This window comes from Schistocerca serialis, chromosome 6 (genome assembly GCF_023864345.2).
Source record: "Schistocerca serialis cubense isolate TAMUIC-IGC-003099 chromosome 6, iqSchSeri2.2, whole genome shotgun sequence".
NCBI lineage: Eukaryota > Metazoa > Arthropoda > Insecta > Orthoptera > Acrididae > Schistocerca > Schistocerca serialis.
Window position 1 is genome coordinate 199,048,118 of NC_064643.1, and position 19,159 is coordinate 199,067,276.

Here is a 19,159-nt window from a genome sequence, read left to right on the forward strand (position 1 = left end):
ACGTGCCTCATTTCCTAATCTAATTCCCTCAGCATCACCCGACTTAATTTGACTACATTCCATTATCCTCGATTTGCTTTTGTTGATGTTCATCTTATATCCTCCTTTCAAGACACTGTCCATTCCGTGCAGCTGCTCTTCCAAGTCCTTTGCTGTCTCTTACAGAATTACAATGTCATCAGCGAACTTCAAAAAGTTTCAATTTCTTCTCCATGGATTTTAATTCCTACTCGGAATTTTTCTTTTGTTTCCTTCACTGCTTGCGCAGTATCAGATTGAATAACATCGGGGATAGGCTTCAGCCCTGTCTCAATCCCATTCCAACCACTGCTTCCCTCTCATTCCCTTCGACACTTATAACTACCATCTGATTTCTGTACAAATTGTATATAGCCTTTCACTCCATGTATTTGACTCCTGCCACCTTCAGAATTTGAAAGAGTGTATTCCAGTCAACATTGTCAAAAGGTTTCTTTAAGTGTACAAATGCTACAACGGTAGGTTTGCCTTTCCATAATCTTCCAAGATAAGTTGTAGGGTCAGTATTGCCTAGCGTGTTCCAACATTTCAACGGAATACAAAATGATCTTCCCCGGGGTCGGCTTCTACTAGTTTTACATTCGTCTGTACAGAATTCGTGTCAGTATTTTGCGGCTGTAACTGATTAAACTGATAGTTTGGTAATTTTCACATCTGTCAACCCCTGCTTTCTTTGGGATTGGAATTTTATATTCTTCTTGAAGTCTTAGGGTATTTCGCCTGTCTCATACATCTTGCTCACCAAATGGTAGAGTTTTCTCGTGGCTGGCTCTCCCAAGGCTATCAGTAGTTCTAATGGAATGCTGTCTACACTCGGGGCCTTGTTTCGACTTAGGTCTTTCAATGCTCTGTCAAATCCTTCATGCAGTATCATATCTCCCATTTCATCTTGATCTATGTCCTCTTCCAATTCCATAATATTACCCTCAAGTACATTTCCCTTGTATAGACACACTATATACTCCTTCCACCTTTCTAGTTTCCCTTCTTTGCTTGGAACCGGTTGGCCACATGAGCTCTTTATATTCATACAGGTAGGTCTCTTTTCACCAAAGGTCTCTTTAAATTTTCTGTAGGCTGTATCTATCTTAGCCCTAGTGATGTATCCTTCTACATCCTTACATTTGTCATCTAACCATCCCTGCGTAGCCATTTTCCACTTCCCGTTGATCTCATTTTTGAGACGTTTTTATTCCTTTGTGCCTGCTGCATTTACAGCAGTTTTATATTTTCTCCTTTCCTCAATTAAATTCAATATCCGTTCTGTTAACCAAGGATTTCTATTGGTCCTTGACTTTTTCCCTTATTGATCCCCTGCTGCCTTCCCTATTTCATCTCTCAAAGCTACCCATTCTTTTTCTACTGTATTTCTTTCCCCCATTCTTATCAATTGTTCCCTAATGCTCTCTCTCAAATTCTCTGATTCTTTCAGTTTACCCATCTCCTCAAAATGCCATCTTTTTGCAGTTTTTAAGTTTTAATCTATAGTTCATAACCAATAAATTGTGGTCAGTCCACATCTGCCCCTGGATACATCTTACAATTTAAAACCTAAATCTCTGTCTAACCATTGTATAATCTATCTGAAATCTTCTAGTGCCTCCAGGCCACTGCCACATGTACAGCCTTCCGTCAGGATTCTTAAACCAAATGTTAGCTATGATTAAATTATGCTCTGTGCAAAATTCTACCAGGTGGCTTCCTATTTCTTTCCTTCCCTCATTCCATATTCACTTGCTACTTTTCCTTTTCTTCCTTTTCCTACTATAAAATTGCAGTCCCTTAGGCTGTTAAATTTTTGTCTCCCATTCACTATCTGAATAATTTCTTTTATCGTATCACAGATTTCTTCAATCTCTTTATCATCTTTGGAGCTAGTTGGCATATAAACTTGTACTACTGTGGTAGGCATTGGCTTCGTATCTATCTTGGTTACAATAATTCGTTCACTATGCTGTTCGTAGTAGCTTACCCATGCTCCAGATTTTTTTTTCATTATTAAACCTATTCCTCCATTACCCCTATTCGATTTTGTATTTATAACCCTGTATTCACCTGACCAGAAGTCTTGTTCCTCCTGCCACCGAACTTCACTAACTCCCACTGTATCCAACTTTAACCTATCCATTTCCCTTTTTAAATTTTCTAACCTGCCTGCCCAATTAAGGGATCTGACATTCCACGCTCTGATCTTTAGAATGTCAGTTTTGTTTCTCATGATTACGGCATTTTCCTAAGTAGTCCCCAGCCAGAGATCCGAATGGGGGACTATTTTACCTCCGGAATATTTTATCCAAGAGGATGCCATCATCATTTAACCATACAGTAAAGCTGCATGCCTTCGGGAAAAATTACGGCTGTAGTTTCCCTTTGCTTTCAACCATTTGCAGTACCAGAACAGAATACAGGGAGAAAAATTAGTAAAACGAGTATGGTAATCCATTCTAACATTTTAAAATTGGAAGTGCCATATAACGGGGTGACTTGAGACACCAGGGTGACTGGAGACAAAATGACAAATTTATAGTTCTGCATCTTACCAGTTTTTAGTTTACATAACCAAAATTTTATCCTTTGTTTGGTTTGCACATAATATCAGCTTTCTGACTGAGGTACAGTTATTCTTAAAATAGAATGTTGGCAGCCACCATGAATGATTTGTAAACAGGAAGTAAAATATCAACTTTGAAAATTGTTCCGGAACTTTCTTTGTTTACTACATTAAATATAATTTTCAATGAGTGAAACTTTGCGGTGAGTATCTTCAAGGCTCTGACATGAATATAAAACAACAAAAGTGACATTTTTGTTAAAGTGTAAATTATGAGGATTATTTATATTGATCAGAACCTTACCTGGGGTGACATGTTACAGTTGTTATGCAGAGATAACCTCATTCCTACTAAAAATTTTTAATTTTATTTTTACAGGAAATGCTACGTGTTTATGTTAAAAGAGGTGGTACACGCAAATATGCAAGTAGCAACTTTGAAAATTTGGATAAGGCTCTTGAAGATGTAAAAATGTGCTGCTATAGCCTTTGTAAAACAGCCGAGAAATATTTTATAGAAAAGCCCAAGCTTTCTCGTGCACTTAACGGAAAATGTACTAATAAAATTGGACAAACTACTCTGTCTTCAACAGAAGAAGACACTTTAGTGAAAAATATGCTTACAGTAAGTTAATGGGGATTCCCACTTACTTTTAGTTAAATACTGTCTTGACAGGCAAGGGAAAACCATCCCAAGATTCAGGAACAACATGTCTGATGATGAGTGGGTGCGATCATTCCTGAGTCGCCATAGTACTGTGTTGTCTGTGATGTTTGCAGATAATATAAAACATTGTTGAGCACAAGCTTCTCCGGAATTGATTAACATCTTTTCTGATGATTTGCAAGTTGAACTGCAGAATATTAAGCTGGCATGTCATCAACTTTGATGAAACAAATTTATCATATGATCCAGGCAGAAAGCATGCTGTGGTCAAAAGAGGTTGCAAGCACCCTGATTTTATTCTCAATTCTTCAAAGGCCTATACATCCCTCATGATGACATGTGCAGTAGATGGCACACTTCTTCCTCATTTTGTCATTTATCAATCAAGTAATCTTTGGGACACTTCGACATCAGGTGACCCGAGGGGAGCACCTTATAGGAATACAAAATCTGGGTGAATAGACCAAAAGACATTTGGAGAATGGTTTTTGACAATAACCTACCCATATTTAAAGAAGTAACATTCACCACGGGCACTCATAGGTGACAACCTATCATCTCACATGCCTCAGACTCAAATAGCAAAATGCAGAGAGGAAGATATAAAATTTATTTGCCTGCCAAGGAATTCTACAGATCTTTGTCAGCCTCTTGATGTAGCTTTCTTCAGACCATTCAAGCGACACTGGTACGAGATTTTGATGGAGTGGAAGATGAAAGGATATAGAGGAGCAGTGCTTAAGGGCAGAGTCCCATCAATGTTAAAAATGTTGCTATCAAGAATTGAAGGCTCAGCAGGAGATATTATTAGGTCAGGATTTGAAAAATGTGGTATCCTTCCTGTGAATCGCTAGAAGATACTGGCTCAAACCCCTTCTAGGGGTGCAAACAATGGTAACACCAATAAAGACAGAAGTTCAGTTGAAGAAGAACTGGTGGGGAGTATGACCGACCTTTTGAAGAGGTTGTGCTACGGGGACAAAAAAAATGGTACTATGCCAAAACAGAAGAAGAGAAGAATAGAAACTGAACCAGGCAAGTGTGTGTCAAATATTGAGGCTAATGAAGCATGACTGAATTTGAGTACCAATGATGGCAGTGCAGAATGTGATGAACCTGAGGACCCATTAATGAATGACATTAACGGCAGTGACAGTAACCCTTCATTTCCAGGGTTGTTCAACAGAGTGTTTCCTATGAAAGCGTAGCTGAAGGAGATTATCTGCTCATTGAAATGACTGTAAAAAGTGCTTAAAAAGCACTAAAAAGTGTTTTGTGGGAAAAGTGGTAACAATTTCCGAAAATTCTAGAGGTGGCTCTAGAAAAGTTAAGATGAAATTTATGAGATAGTATAAGAGCAGTTCCGACACTCTTGTATGGCCCCATATGGATGATATGAGTTTTGTGTACCCCTCATGAAATAAAGGCCCCCCTATTTCCACCTCAATAACTTAGGTATGGACTGATGAAGTTTTCATTTAATATTATACTGTAATATGAGAACGAAGTCTTTCACGACAGCACTGATATGTAAAACATTCTCAGTTTTCTTGCCGTGTCAATTCAGGATAAAATCTCAAGCACCACAAAAAGGAAGAACCGCAATTGGTGTTTCATCCTGTGAATGTGCAGCATTTTCATGTTTCCTTTTCTTGGAGAATGCTGCCTTTATATTGCATGCACCATAGCCATTCGTTCGGAACACCTACTTCAGATGGTTAATTTCAGACTTCAAGTGGTCCTCATCGGAAACAGTTTTTGCTCTATATACCAATGTGTTCAAAATGGCTCTCTTCTGAACAGGATGATGGAAACTGTGTATTAAGGTATAAATCAGTATGTGTTGGCTTACGGTACATAGAGCAGCCGAGGTGCCCGTCTGCTTGTCATTGTACTAAAACATATAAGAACGGCAGTCTTCCTTCCTTCTCCATCTCAACAGTGAACCAGATGTTCGAATGTATGCTGTTCACGTGTTTCATGAATTGTTCAATAGCTTCTGTGCCATGTGGCCAGACCATAAATATATCGTCAACATAATGATAAAATAAGTATGGACAGAGGGGAGCTGAATTTAATGCATGTTCCTCAAAATTCTCCATAAAAATAGTTAGCCAGTGATGGAGACAATGGAGAGCCCATCGTCATACCGTCCATCATTTCATAAAATTTATTACCATACAAGAAGTAGGTGGTTGTCATCACAAGCTGGAACAACTTTATGGTTTTAGGAGGAAAAAGATCCACCAGCATTTTCACAGTGTCCTCCACAGAAACTTTTGTGAACAGCGACATCACATACAGGCTGACTAAAATGTCATTTGGACAAACTCCAATCTATTTGATTTTCTCAATGAACATCTGGGAGTGATTTTTGTACCAGCCAGCGATAGGAGTCATTAACTTTGTTAGGTATTTGGCCATCTTGTGGGTGGGAGAACCAATTGCACTGACAATATGTCTCAACGGAACATTATCCTTGTAGATATTCGGTAGTCCATACAACCTGGGAGGTCAAGGAGCTCAGACTCTGAGATTTTTCGTAACATCATCTGACAGACCAGAATTCTTCAATAGTGCCATGGTTTTTCTGATGTATGTCTAAGTTGTCCCATTTAAGACATTTGTTCATACTGTCCCCCAACAGTGATGTCATTTTGCTACGATATTCAGTAATATTAAGAATTATGGTGGCATTTCCTTTGTCAGCTGGTAATATGACAAGATCTTCATCTCTCCGAAGAAAATGGAGCCCCTCCTTATCCTCTCTATTGATATTAGATCTGGGAGGCTTAGCTCAGGCCAAAAAGCAACTGGTAATAAGTCTCACTTCGTCGGTGTCATCCTGTGCAAGATGCTGCACTGCCTGTTATACTCCACTGATAAGATCCATGATGGCTAAGGTAGCCTACGTGATGTAGGACCAAAATTCAAACCTTTATTAAGGGCCGTGATGGCTCCTTTGTCCAGGTTCTTGTCTGACAGCTTGACGAGAGTGCATGCTGTTTCATATGATGACTCCAATCTTTGCATAGCTGCAAGCTGCTCAAATTTCTTTTCTTGTTTAGCCAAGGTATTGCTAAGATGAGCTCTTTGATGAGCACAGTCAAACGGGAGAGAACTGTGTATAACTAAATATGGCAACTATATAGACTTCGTGTATTCAAATCCAGCTCATACCTTGTGTGTGGTAATCTTTCTTTGATGACCGCCCGGCTTGCCTTCCGTAATACATTCTTCATTCTAACCGACTTGATATGGTGTTTAACCACAGCAAACTTAGGTGTAATCACTTTGTAGTGACAGCATTGCAGGAATGCCAAATTACTGTGAAACTGTGCATATTTGACGTGCAGCTTCTCTAGTTGACGACCCTGGCATGCAGTATCCTCCCCATAGAGGAAAGTAATATGAGAACGAAGTCTTTCGTGATGGCACTGATATGTGAAACATTCTCGGTTTTCTTGCTGCATAAATTCGGGATAAAATCTCAAGCTTTTGACTATAGCCTCCATCATCATCAGGAGCAACTGACTGTCTTCACTGCTGCTGTGGTGGCCTTATACAGCCCTTGGATGGTTTCTGATTGGTCGGCTTATGACTTGTCGGCAATTATGTACTGCTATCGCAGACGGTGTCAGTGTCTGTGCTGGTGGCGCCACTGCTTCCGTGAGAACATAAACCCTGCAAGGAATGTCTCTGCTGCTTCTCTGCATCGAATGCTCATTTCCATGCACCACTCAGATAGTATCCACTATCACTGTTTAACTTCTTCTTGCTCATTCTTATTTCAACAGCCTCCTTAATAACAGAGTCCCAGTATATGGACGCATGGGACACACTGTGTACTGTAAGCTGGCACAAACCGATATACCTTAATGCACAGAGTTTCGATCATCCTGTTTAGAAGAGAGCCATTTTTAACACATTGGTTTATAGAGAAAAAACTGTTTCTGACTAGGAGCACTTGAAGTCTGAAATTAACTATCTGAAGTACTTGTCCCGAAAGAATGGCAATGGTGCACGCAATGTAAAGGCCATTCTCCAAAAAAAGGAAACATGAAAATGCTGCACACTCACAGGATGAAACACTGATTGCGGTTCTTCCTCTTTGTGTTCATATATCCAGCAAAATAGGAATAGTCCTGAGTAGACGGGGTATAAGATCGATTTTTCATCCTCCTAAGAAAATTAAGAAGATGATGCGCCCTGTTAAGGACAGTCTCAGCCTCAGGGTCCCTGGAATTTATAATATTCCCTGTGAGTGTGGAAGCAATTATATAGATCAGACCATTCATACCGTTTTAGACCACTGTGCAGAACACCAACGGCATATTAAAAATAGGGAACCGGAGAAATTGCAGAGCACAGCTTCACAAACAAACATAAAATACTGTTTGAGAAAACAAAAATTTTGTCCCATGCTTTCACCCACTGGGATTCTGTAATTAAGGAGGCTGTTGAAATAAGAATGAGCGAGAAGAACTTTAAGTATGATAGTGGATACTATCTGAGTGGTGCATGGAAATGAGTGCTCAATGCAGGGAAGCAGCAGAGACATTCCTTGCAGGATTTACGTTCTCACAGAAGTGGTGGTGCAACCAGCATGGACATTGACACCGCCTGCAATGGCAGTACATAATCGCCAACCAATCACGAGCTAACCAATAAAAAGCCATCCACGGGCTATATAAGGCCACCACAGCAACGGTGAAGACAGTCAGTTGCTCCTGACAATGATGATGGAGGCTATTGTCGAAAGCTTGAGATTTTTTACCAAATTGACGCAGCAAGAAAACCGAGAATGTTTTACATATTATACTTTAAATTAAACTGTTCATGGTGCAGTGCAAAGAAATTCTGTTTTTTTTAATTAACAATATTTTAATAAAAACATTTTTACTGGTAACTGTATGATTGTTTTAAAATGTTATTCAAGAGTTTTATGACAAAAAAATATTTTTAAAAAATTATATACACTCTGATTTTATTGCAATGTGAATGTCAAGATCAATGCAAGTCATACTTTGTGTCTTATGTCACCCCAGTGATATTCTCACATGATACACACATTAAACTTGAATGTTGTCTCGATGCACACCAGTGACAGGGTGACATGAGACAGCTAATTTTTTTAATGTTATCTGATAATGCATTATTTTATTCATAGTTTGAACATCAACTGGTAAAGTAAAAGAAGTGACTAAACTTTTAGGGTACAAAAAAGCACATTTAATTGAAGTTATAGGTGAATACCACATCCAAGAAGTTAAAAAGTGTCTCAAGTCACCCCATTTTATGGTAACGCAATCTGTTATGCTCTCATGACTAAACTGCTGATCTGACTGCTATGAAATTGGGCATGGAGACAGCTTGAACACTGAGGAATAATATAGGCTGCTTTAGAAAGTAGACCTTAAATGGGTCAGATGTGCATTACAGAGCCTGCTACTCTGGTAGCTGACTGTGTTTGGGGTAAACAGAAGAGTTTTTTAGATTAGTCAACTCTCCATCCAATCCAGATAATATTAGCAGTGGGAAACCCAAAACTATCACTGTAAGATCAAAAGAAATGCCTCCCACAGGTGAAGGGTATTAAAATCCTAAAGGTAACTGTGAGTGCATTCGCAACAAAGTGCCAGAGTTTGAAGCACTCATGAAAAGCAGTGAAGCTCATATAATACTAGGTACAGGAAGCTGGTTGAAACTTAAAATTAATAGCAGTGAGATTTCTGGGAAAAATTAAGTGAATATTAAAAGGATATGCAAATGGGAAATGGAGGTGGTGTATTTGTCGCAGGATACAAGAAACTCAAATCCACTGACATAGAAATTGAAGCTGCAGGTTTGGGCAAGACTCGGTATCAGGGGTGGGCATAAAATGATAATTGCCCACCAGACTCATCTCCTGATGTAACTGAAAGCTTTAGTGTAAATCTCAGTTCACTTATATGTAAGTTTCCCAGTCCTACTGTAATCTGTGGTGGGGCTTTAATCATCCAACAATTAATTGGAAAAATTACAGTTTTATTAGTGGTGGATGTGAGAAGACATCCTGTGAAACTGTACTAAATATCTTCTCAGAAAACTACCTTGTACAGATAATTAGGAACTTCATTCATGATGGAAATGTATTGGATCTTATGACAGCAAATAGACCTGACCTCTTTGAGGATGTCCACATCAAAACTGGTATCAGCGATCGTGATACGGTTGTGTCAACAATGATTACCAAGTACAAAGATGATTAAAACAAGCAGAAAGATGTTCAGTAAACTAGATAAAAAATCAGTAGTTTCACATCTTAATAAGGAAACTGAAACTTTCAGCACAGGGCAGGAGTATTAGAGGAACTCTGGCTCAATTTTAAAAGAATTGACCATGATTTGGATAGATGTGTACCCAGTAGAACAGTTCATAATGGGAGGGAACCTCCATGGTATACGGTCATTGTACAGAAACTTCTAAAGAAACAGAGATAACTGCATAATAGGTGTAAAACAAAGATAGATAGTCAGATGCTGAATGAAACACATTTGGCTGTCAACAGAGCAATGCGTGATGCCTTCAGGATCTACCGTAGCAGAATATTGTCAAATGATATGTCACAAATTCCAAAGAAATTGTGATCGTATGTAAATGCTGCTAGTGGCATCAAAGTTAACGTCCAGTCCCTAGCAAATGAGACAGGAACTGAAATTGAGAGTAGCAGAGCATAAGCTGAAATGCTAAACTCCATTGTCAAATGTTTGTTTACAAAGGAAAACCCAGGAGAATTTCCCCAGTTTAATCCTCGTACCACTGGAAAGGTGAATGAAATAGGTATTACTGTCAGTGGTGTTGAGTAACAGCTGAAATCGTTACAACTGAACACAGCTCCAGGGTCTGATAGAATCCCTGTCAGATTCTATACTGATTTGTGGCTGAGTTAGACCTCCTTCAAATTATAATCTATTGTAGATGCCTCAAACAAAAAACTGTTCCCAGTTCTTAGAAAAAGGCACAGGTCACACCCATCTACAAGAAGGGTAGTAGAAGTGATCCGCAGAGCTACCGTCCAATGTCCTTGACATCAATTTGTTGTAGAATCTTAGAACATATTACGAGCTCAAACATAATGAGGTATCTTGAACAGAATGACCTCGTCAGTGCCAACCAGCATGGATTCTGAAGACATCAACCACGTGAAATCCAATTCGCACTTTTCTCACATGACATACTGAAAGCCTTGGATCGAGGCAGTCAAGGAGATGAAGTATCTTTTGATTTCTGAAAAACATTTGACTCAGTATCACACCTACACTTATTTTCAAAAGTATGGTAGTATGGTGTACCAAGTGAAATTTGTGACTGGACTGAGGAGTTTTTGATACAAAGGATGCAGCATGGTATCTTGGATGGGGAGTCATCATCAGAATGTAGAAGTAACTTCAGGTGAGCCCCACGGAAGTGTGTTCGAACCCTTGCTGTCTATGTTGTTTATTAGTGACCCTGCACTCAGTATTAATTGTAACCTCAGACTTTTTACAGGTGCTGCAGCTACACAGAATGAAGTACTGCCTGAAAGAAGCTGCATAAATATTCAGTCACATCTTGATAAGATTTCAAAGTGGTGCAAAGATTGCCAGTTTGCTTTAAATGATCAGAAATGTAAAATTCAGCTCTTAAAAAATTAGCATCCTATGATTGTAATATCAGTGAGCCACTTTTAACCGGCCAGCTCACACAAATACCTAGGTGTAACACTTTGTAGGGATATGAAATGGAATTCTCACATAGGTTTTCAGTCACGGGTAAAGCAGGTGGTAGAATTTGGTTTATTAGTAGAATTCTGAGAAGTGCAATCCATCTATAAAGGAAATTGCTTACACATCACTCATGCAACTGGTTCTAGAATATTACTCAAGTGTGTGAAACCTGTACCAAATAAGTCTAACAGGGGATACTGAATGTATACAGAGAAGGTCAGCATGAATGATCACAGGTTTGTTTGATCTGTGGGAGAGGTCACAGAGATACTGAACTGAAAGACTATTGAAGACAGACATAAACTATCCCAAGAAAGTCTATTAAAAATTGCTAGAACTGGCTGTAAATGATGTCTCTAGGAGTACACTACAAGTCCCTACTTTTTGCTCACATAGCGATCATTAGGATAAGGTTAGAATAATTACTTGTATGCACAGAGACATTCAGAAAATCATTATTCTCATGCTCCATAAGTGAATGGAATGGGAAGAAACTCTGATAACTAGTACAACGGGATGTGCCCTCTGCCATGTTTTTCGTCATGGTTTGCAGAGTATGGATGTAAGTGTAGATGTAAGTAGTGTGTAGTGCAATATATTTACTAATTTGAAGAAGACAATAAACATAATTACTCTTTTAAAAAGCTATCAGCTCTTTTTCACCCAAACTTTATCATTTTTATGAAAATGTTCTACATAATATGACTCAAAGTAATGAGCACAATGCTTATACACCAATCAGTGTGTTTAATCCATGCTTCCATACAAATACCAATCACAAGCTCATCATATTTTAGCTGCTGAATGTCACATGCCTCTTATAACTTTTGAGACACTTTAAGACTCTCAAGGACTGCATCATTTAAATGCTGTATGATATTTACAGAGATGCCATGCCTTTACATGTAGAATATGGGAGGCTTCTAGTGTGGCTGCATTTCATTATGCCGTGGGAGTGTAGACGCAGATAACAGGCAGGCATGTGAGGGCAGCTGACATTATTGCATGTACAAATATTTTAAATTTGCACTGCACAAGCTTTCTTCATTGGTTTATCACAATAAAATAGCTTCAGAAACTCTTCATTTTATTTTAGTGCCATCTCCTCAATCATTATAACAAAACTATGGATACACATCAACAGCTCGTGGTCTTGTGTCCCAGTCATCCTGTCTTTGCCAATATTCATGCCTGATGCAGAACCCCCACTGCCTTTTGTGCAGTCATGTTTCACTAAGGCAAGTTACGTGGGGGAGGAATCCCTCCACCACTCCACAGCCTTCTTAAACCAAATGTTATCGTACCCACTAGTAGTACATCTGCATTACAGCAGTTACCCATTGACTGACTGGAGCAGAGTTTGGTGAAATGTTCATCATGAATTCCTAACATTAGATGTCAGATCCACTTGGTTGGATTACCCATCAACTGACTGGAGCAGAGTTTGGCGAAATGTTCATCACAAATTCCTAACATTAGATGTCAGATCCACTTGGTTGGATGTAATCTACAGGAAGGTTCCAACCACATTGCAGTTGCGCAACATCAATCTAACATCAAGTCCTCTCTGCAGAAAGTGTCAGTTACAGAATACACTCACACATACATTCATTTGTTCATATTAAAATGCAATTTGGTTGTGGACAAAGAAGAAATTGGCTTCAATTACTACAATGACCTCCCCTCCTCATCATCGATTTCTACATCATTTTCCAACCAGTCTGCCACAAGTTCCCCAGGGGAAAATCACTGGTCCTATGCTTGGTAAGTGACTCATTCTACTCACAACTCAATTATCATAGTTACTCTGAGGAATGTTCTATGAGAAATACCTAGAACAGATAGTTTGCAACCCCATCCATGATGGAATACATTAGATTTAATGGCAACAAACAGTCCTGATCTCTTTCAGAAAGTCCACAATGATATTGTCAGCAGTGGCCATGAGTCAGTTATGACAACAATTAATACTAACACACAAAGGGTATCTTTTTAGCAGAAAGATTTATATGTTTGATGTTTTAGATAGAAAAACAATAGTATCATACCTCAGTGAGGAACTTGAAACTTTTAGTCCAGGACAGAAGCATGTAGAGGGACTATGGCTCAAGTTTAAAATAATAGTTGACCATACACTGGATATATACGTCCCTAGTAGGACAGTCCATAATGGGAGAGATCCTCTCAAACAGTCATTGTAAATAAACTTACAAAGAAACAAACACTACTGCTTAACTGGTATGAAACAAAGCATAAGACTACAGATAGAGAGATGCTCAATGAAATGCATTTGTCAGTCAAGAAATAAATATGTGAAGCCTTCAATGACAGGGGTACAAGAATATTGTCAAATGCTCTTTCCCAAACCCAAAGAAATTCTGATCGTATGTGAAGGCTGTTGGTGGCATCAAATTTCGTGTCCAATCGTCACTCATGGATGATACGAACTGAAGTTGAGAGTAGCAAAACAAAAGCAGAAATGCGTAACTCTGTTTTCAAATATTCCTTTACAAAAGAAAACCCAAAAGTGCTGCCCCAGCTTAATTCTCATACCACTGGAAAGATGAATGAAATAAGTATTAGTGTCTGCCTGCCTCTGAATTGCTTCGATGTCTTCCTTCAATCTGACCTGGTATAGATCCCAAACACTCAATCAGTATTCAAGAATAGGTCACACCAACATCCTATACGCAGTTTCCTTTACAGGTTAAATTCCTAAAATTCTCCCAATAAACTGAATTTGGCCATTCACCTTTCCTACCACAGTTCTCACATGCTCATTCCATTTCATACTGCATTGCAACATTACACCAAGATATTTGAACAACTTGACTGTGCGAAATGGGACATAGTAATACTGTATCTTGAAATTACAGGTTTGTTCTTTGTACTTATCTGTGTTAACTTTCATCTTTCCACATTTCGAGTCAGCTGCCAATCATCACAGCAAATAGAAATTTTGTCTAAGCCATTTTGTATATTCCTACAATCACTCAACTTTGACACGTTACCATATACCACAACATCATCAGCAAATAACTGTAGGTTGCAGCCCACCCTGCCTCCCAAATCATTTATGTACATAGAGAACAACAGCAATCCTATCACAATCAGTCTACAAAGGAGACTGCTTACAAATCCCTCATGCAACCCATCCTAGTACACTGCTCAAGTGTATGGAACCCGTGCCATATTAGACCGGCAAGGGATATTGAATATATACAGAGAAGGCAACATGAATATTCACAGTATTGTTTGACCCATGGGAGAGTGTCATTGAGAGCTCGAAAGAAATAAACTGGCAGACTCCTGAAGATACACTATGCCAAGAGAGCCTACCGACAAAGTTTCAGGAACTGGCTTTACATAATTATTCTAGGAATATACTACAATCCTCAAAACATCTCTCCCATAGGGATCATGAGGATAATATCAAATTAATTATAGCATATACAGAGGTATTCAAACAATCGTTTTTCCTCTGCTATATATGTGAATGGAGTGGGGGAAAAGCCCTAATGACCAGTACAGTGAGACATACTCTCTGCCATTCACTTCACAGAGTATAGATGTAGATGCAGATATTAGACTAACAACGTATCTGTAACAACAACATTGGATCATGTGACAAAGTTATATGTTGACATAACAACGAAAACAATCAATTATGACAATATAAAGTAATTGGATAGACAAAAAAATCTACTCACCAAGTGTCAGCAGTAGAACACACATATAAAAAAAAGGTTTTAGGTATGCAAGTTCTTGGAGCCAGTAGCTACTTCTTCCAGCAGAAGGGTAGAAGGATAAGGAAGAGGTGTGAAGAAAAAGGGAATGGAGCAGTTTAGAAAAAGAGGTAGAGTTCAGAAAAGTCACCTAGAACCTCAGGTTAGGGGAGACTTACCAGACAGGATGAAAGGAAAGACTGATTGTTGGGACTGCACTGGATGAGATTTGAAAACCTGAGAGCTTAAGGATGGAAGGCCTGGTGGGTGACGAGGACCAAGGAAATAACGTAGTGCTAGTTCTCACCTGCGGAGTTCTGACAAACTAGTATCTTGGGGAATTATACAGATGGCATGTGTTGTGAAACAGGCACCAACATCATGACTGTCATGTTGTAGAGCATAAGGATATTGTGGAGATTGGGAGGATGATGAAAAGCTATTCTAGGTGTGGTGGGCAAAATATCTTACAGAATGGATCTCATTTCAGGACATGATATTAGGAAGTCATGACTCTGTCAAAGTAGCTGATTAAAATGTCCAAGACCAGGATAAACCTGAGTGACAAGTGGTGTGCTCTGAAGTTGTATTTTGGAGGAAACAGTAGTACCAGGGTTGGATGTGATGGCCCAGGAAATCTGCTTTTGAACTAGGCTGGTGCGGTTACGTCCAGTGGAGGCTGAGGTGAGAATGATGATGTACTACTGTAAAGAGTCTGCATCTGAACATAAATGTTTGCCTCAAATGCCAAGGCCTGACATGGAAAGGATGGCAACTGTCAAAATGTGAGTGCTGTTGTTTGTTAGTAGGTTTACTATGGACAGAAGAATGTAGATGGCCTGCAGTGAGTGTGAGGTCAACATCAAGAAAAGTGGTATGAGACTTGGAATAGGACCATGTGATATTTAATTGGGAGAAAGTATTTAGAGATTCCAGGAATTTTAACAGGTCAGCCTCACCATGATTCCATGTGGCAAAGATGTGATCAATGTATCTGAACCAAACCAGGGGCCAAAGGTTTATGGAGCCCAGAAAAGCCCCCTCCAAGGATCCCATGAAAAGACTGGCATAGGGAGAAGCCATCCTTGTTCCCATGGCCACACCTCTGGTCTGTTAGTATGGTGCCCCTCAAAGATGGAGTTGTTGTTGGTAACTACATAGTTGATTAAGGTGAGCAGAAAGGGTGTCATAGGTTTGGAATCAGGTGGGCACTAACAGGAAATGTTCAGCAGCAGACAGGCCATGAAAATGGGGGATGTTGGTATAAAGGGAGGTGGCATCAATGGTGACAAGTTAGGTGTGGGGTGGAAGTGGGATGAACACGGATTTCAGACAATCTAAGAAATGTTTGGTGTCTTTAATAAAGAAGGTAAGTCTTTGTACTATGGGTTGCAGGTGTTGATCAGCTAAGGCAGACGTACATTCAGTGGGTGCTTTGAAGTCAACAACAGTAGGACAGCTAGGATGACTGGGTTTGTGGAGCTTAGGAAGAAGGCAAAAGGTGAAGGTGTGTGGTTTCGATGGGGTCAGAAGTTCTATGGATTGAGGTGTTAGTCCTTGTGAGGGACCTGATGTTTTAAGGAGGGACTGCAGGTCAGTTTGAATTACAGGAATGGGATTTCAATGGCAGATGCTGTTTTGCATTCTGGCAAGGTAATGATGGAGACATCAGCTTTTAGGGAACACAGAGCCTGGAATTCTGCAGAAGACAGGTTAGGGTCATGTTGTAGGGACCTGAGGAAGGGCTGAGAAGCAATTCTGGATGCAAGGAATTCTTTGGAGGCTTGTAAGGGATGATTTTGAGGTAGTGGTGGTGGATAAGTTTGGATTGTGATCAGAACTGTTAAAGGCAGGGTTCAATGTCATGTTTGCTGTTGGAAAGGTTTTGGGATTGGGTTGCAAAGTGTTATTATGTGTGAAGGAAAGCAGATCCTTCAGCAAAGCAGCATAATTAAATGCAATTTTAAGGCTGAAAGTGAGGCCGTTGGATAATACAGATAATTCAGAAGGGGAGAGTACTTTAGATGAGAGGTTTAGAACAATTTACTGTTGTGAGTGGTGCTTGTGATTATGAGTTATTATTTGTCTGAGAGGCAGTAGTGAAGGCTGTGGGATGTTAAGTAGGTTGGCCAAGCTTGGTTTGTAGGAGAGTAGTGGTGGTTGATAGTGTGACTGTTTGTGGAGATGCAGAAGGACAGGAAGGAAACCACCACTGTTGAGGTAGTTTATAAGAAGGTAGAATACCTTTTTGTGGTAAAGTCTGGCATGTTGTTGCAGTTTGAAGTTTGCTTAGTGGATGATACAATCCAGGGAAACATGAGGGGCAGATAACTGCAGGACTTTGTAGGAGGAGAGAAGTCTGGTTGAGTAGAAATTGGCAAATGAGGCATATAGGTCACAGATTAACTGGGTATGTGCAACAGATTGCTGGTATGAAACTGTAAAAGAACCTGGTGTAAAGTAGGATTACATCCAGAAACAGGGACTTTCAGTATTAGGACTTGGGGAGTAACTCCAAGGGGCAAGCAGATTTCAAGAAACAAAATCTGGGACTTCAGTTTCAATAGTGCAAAAGCATATTTTCGAAAAGAATGGATGTAATATGTGTTGGGATCCATCATGGCTCGAGAGGATAGTTTGGAGTATTATAAATGGTGGGGATCACAAAAATGATAAGCAGATGGTGGAAAATCATACAGAAGGTGGAAAATCATAGAGAAACAGAAGAAGAGCAAGGAAAATATTTGAAAAAATCAGAAAAATTCATACGAAAATCATGAGAACAGACAGTGGTAAATAAGAGTTAATGAGTGGGGAGGGGTGGGGGGTGGGAATTTCTCGTAGGAAAAATAGTTCAAATGATTTGAAAAAATTACTGGAAAAGAAAAAGGGAAAGTAATGAAAAATTTTGAAACTGGGCAAACAGAAGGAGAAAGGCATAGGAGAAAATGTAAATTACTTTGCTTGGCAAATAAAGTAGGAGACGGCAGTAAAAGTCCATCAGAGTAGTTTGGCAAAAAACAAAACAGTGAAAGAATTACATATATACAAGGCAAGTGTGAGTGGGAAAGAAAATAGTAATTAAAACTGCAAATAAATCAACAAAAGATGACCGAGAGAAGGCCCTGCAGTGTAGTGAACTGTAAACAAATTGTAATATGCAAATTTGTAAATAACAAGGGACCCATCTACATCCACAGAAATCAGTAGGTCTGCTAGAAAAGATGTAGTTGCAAAGTATTTATTAATCTGAGTGGTATGGATAAATAAACGAACAGATTAGTACATAATGTAGAAAATAGATGACAGTTTGAACAAGCAAACAACAACAAAGACTGACAAGAGGGCTACAGAAGAAGGAATCATGAGTGTGTGGGCTTATACAACAACGGAAATAATCAATTTTTGACAAAATAAAGTAACTGAATACATAAAAAATTTACTCACCAAGTGGCAGCAGGAGAACACACATGTAAGTATATGGCATTCAAGCAAACATATGTGTTTCGATGCAGACTCTTTACAGCAGTACACCACCATTCTCACCTCAGCCTTCACTGGTCATAATTACCTGACCAGCCTAGTTCAAAAGCAGATTTCCCATGCCATCACATCAATTCCTGGTACCACTGATACCTCCAAAAAACAGATTCAGAGCACACAACTTGTTACTCAGTATTATCCTAGTCGTGGATGTATTAATCAGCTATTTTGAAAAGGCCATGACTTCCTAAAATCATATCCTGAAATGAGATCCATTCTGTCTGAGATTTTGCCCACCACAACTAGAATAGCTTTTTGTCACACTCCCAATCTTCGCAGTATCCTTGTCAAACACTATGCTCCCTCTGCACCCATCTCTCTTCCCTAAGGTTCGTACCCCTGTGACATTCCCACTGCAAGACTTGCCCAATGCAGCCTCCTATCACCACCTATACTAGCCCTGCAAGTGGCAAAACATATACTATCAAAGGGAGAGCCACCTGTGAAATGACACATCATATACCAGCTATTATGTAAACACTGTTCAGCCTTTTACATTGGCATGACTACCACCAAGTTATCAGATAGGAAGAATGGGCATAGACAGAGCATAGACTGGCAACACACAATATCCTGTTGCAGAGCATGCTCTACAACATGACAGTCATGATGTTGGTGCCTGTTTCACCATACACCCAATGTGGATTCTTCCCCTGGACACTAGTTTCTCATAACTCTGCAGGTGGGAACTAGTGCTACAATGTATCATTTGGTCTCACCACCCAGCTGGCCTTAATTTACACTCATTTCTCCTGTCTCAGTATTTCTTCACAGTAACTACTCCTTTCTTCACTCCATTCCAGCTTCCTACAGCTTTCATTTTCTGACCCATTTATTTTTCGCCATCCACCTCCCACCTCCATTGCATTCAATGCACTTAGCTTTT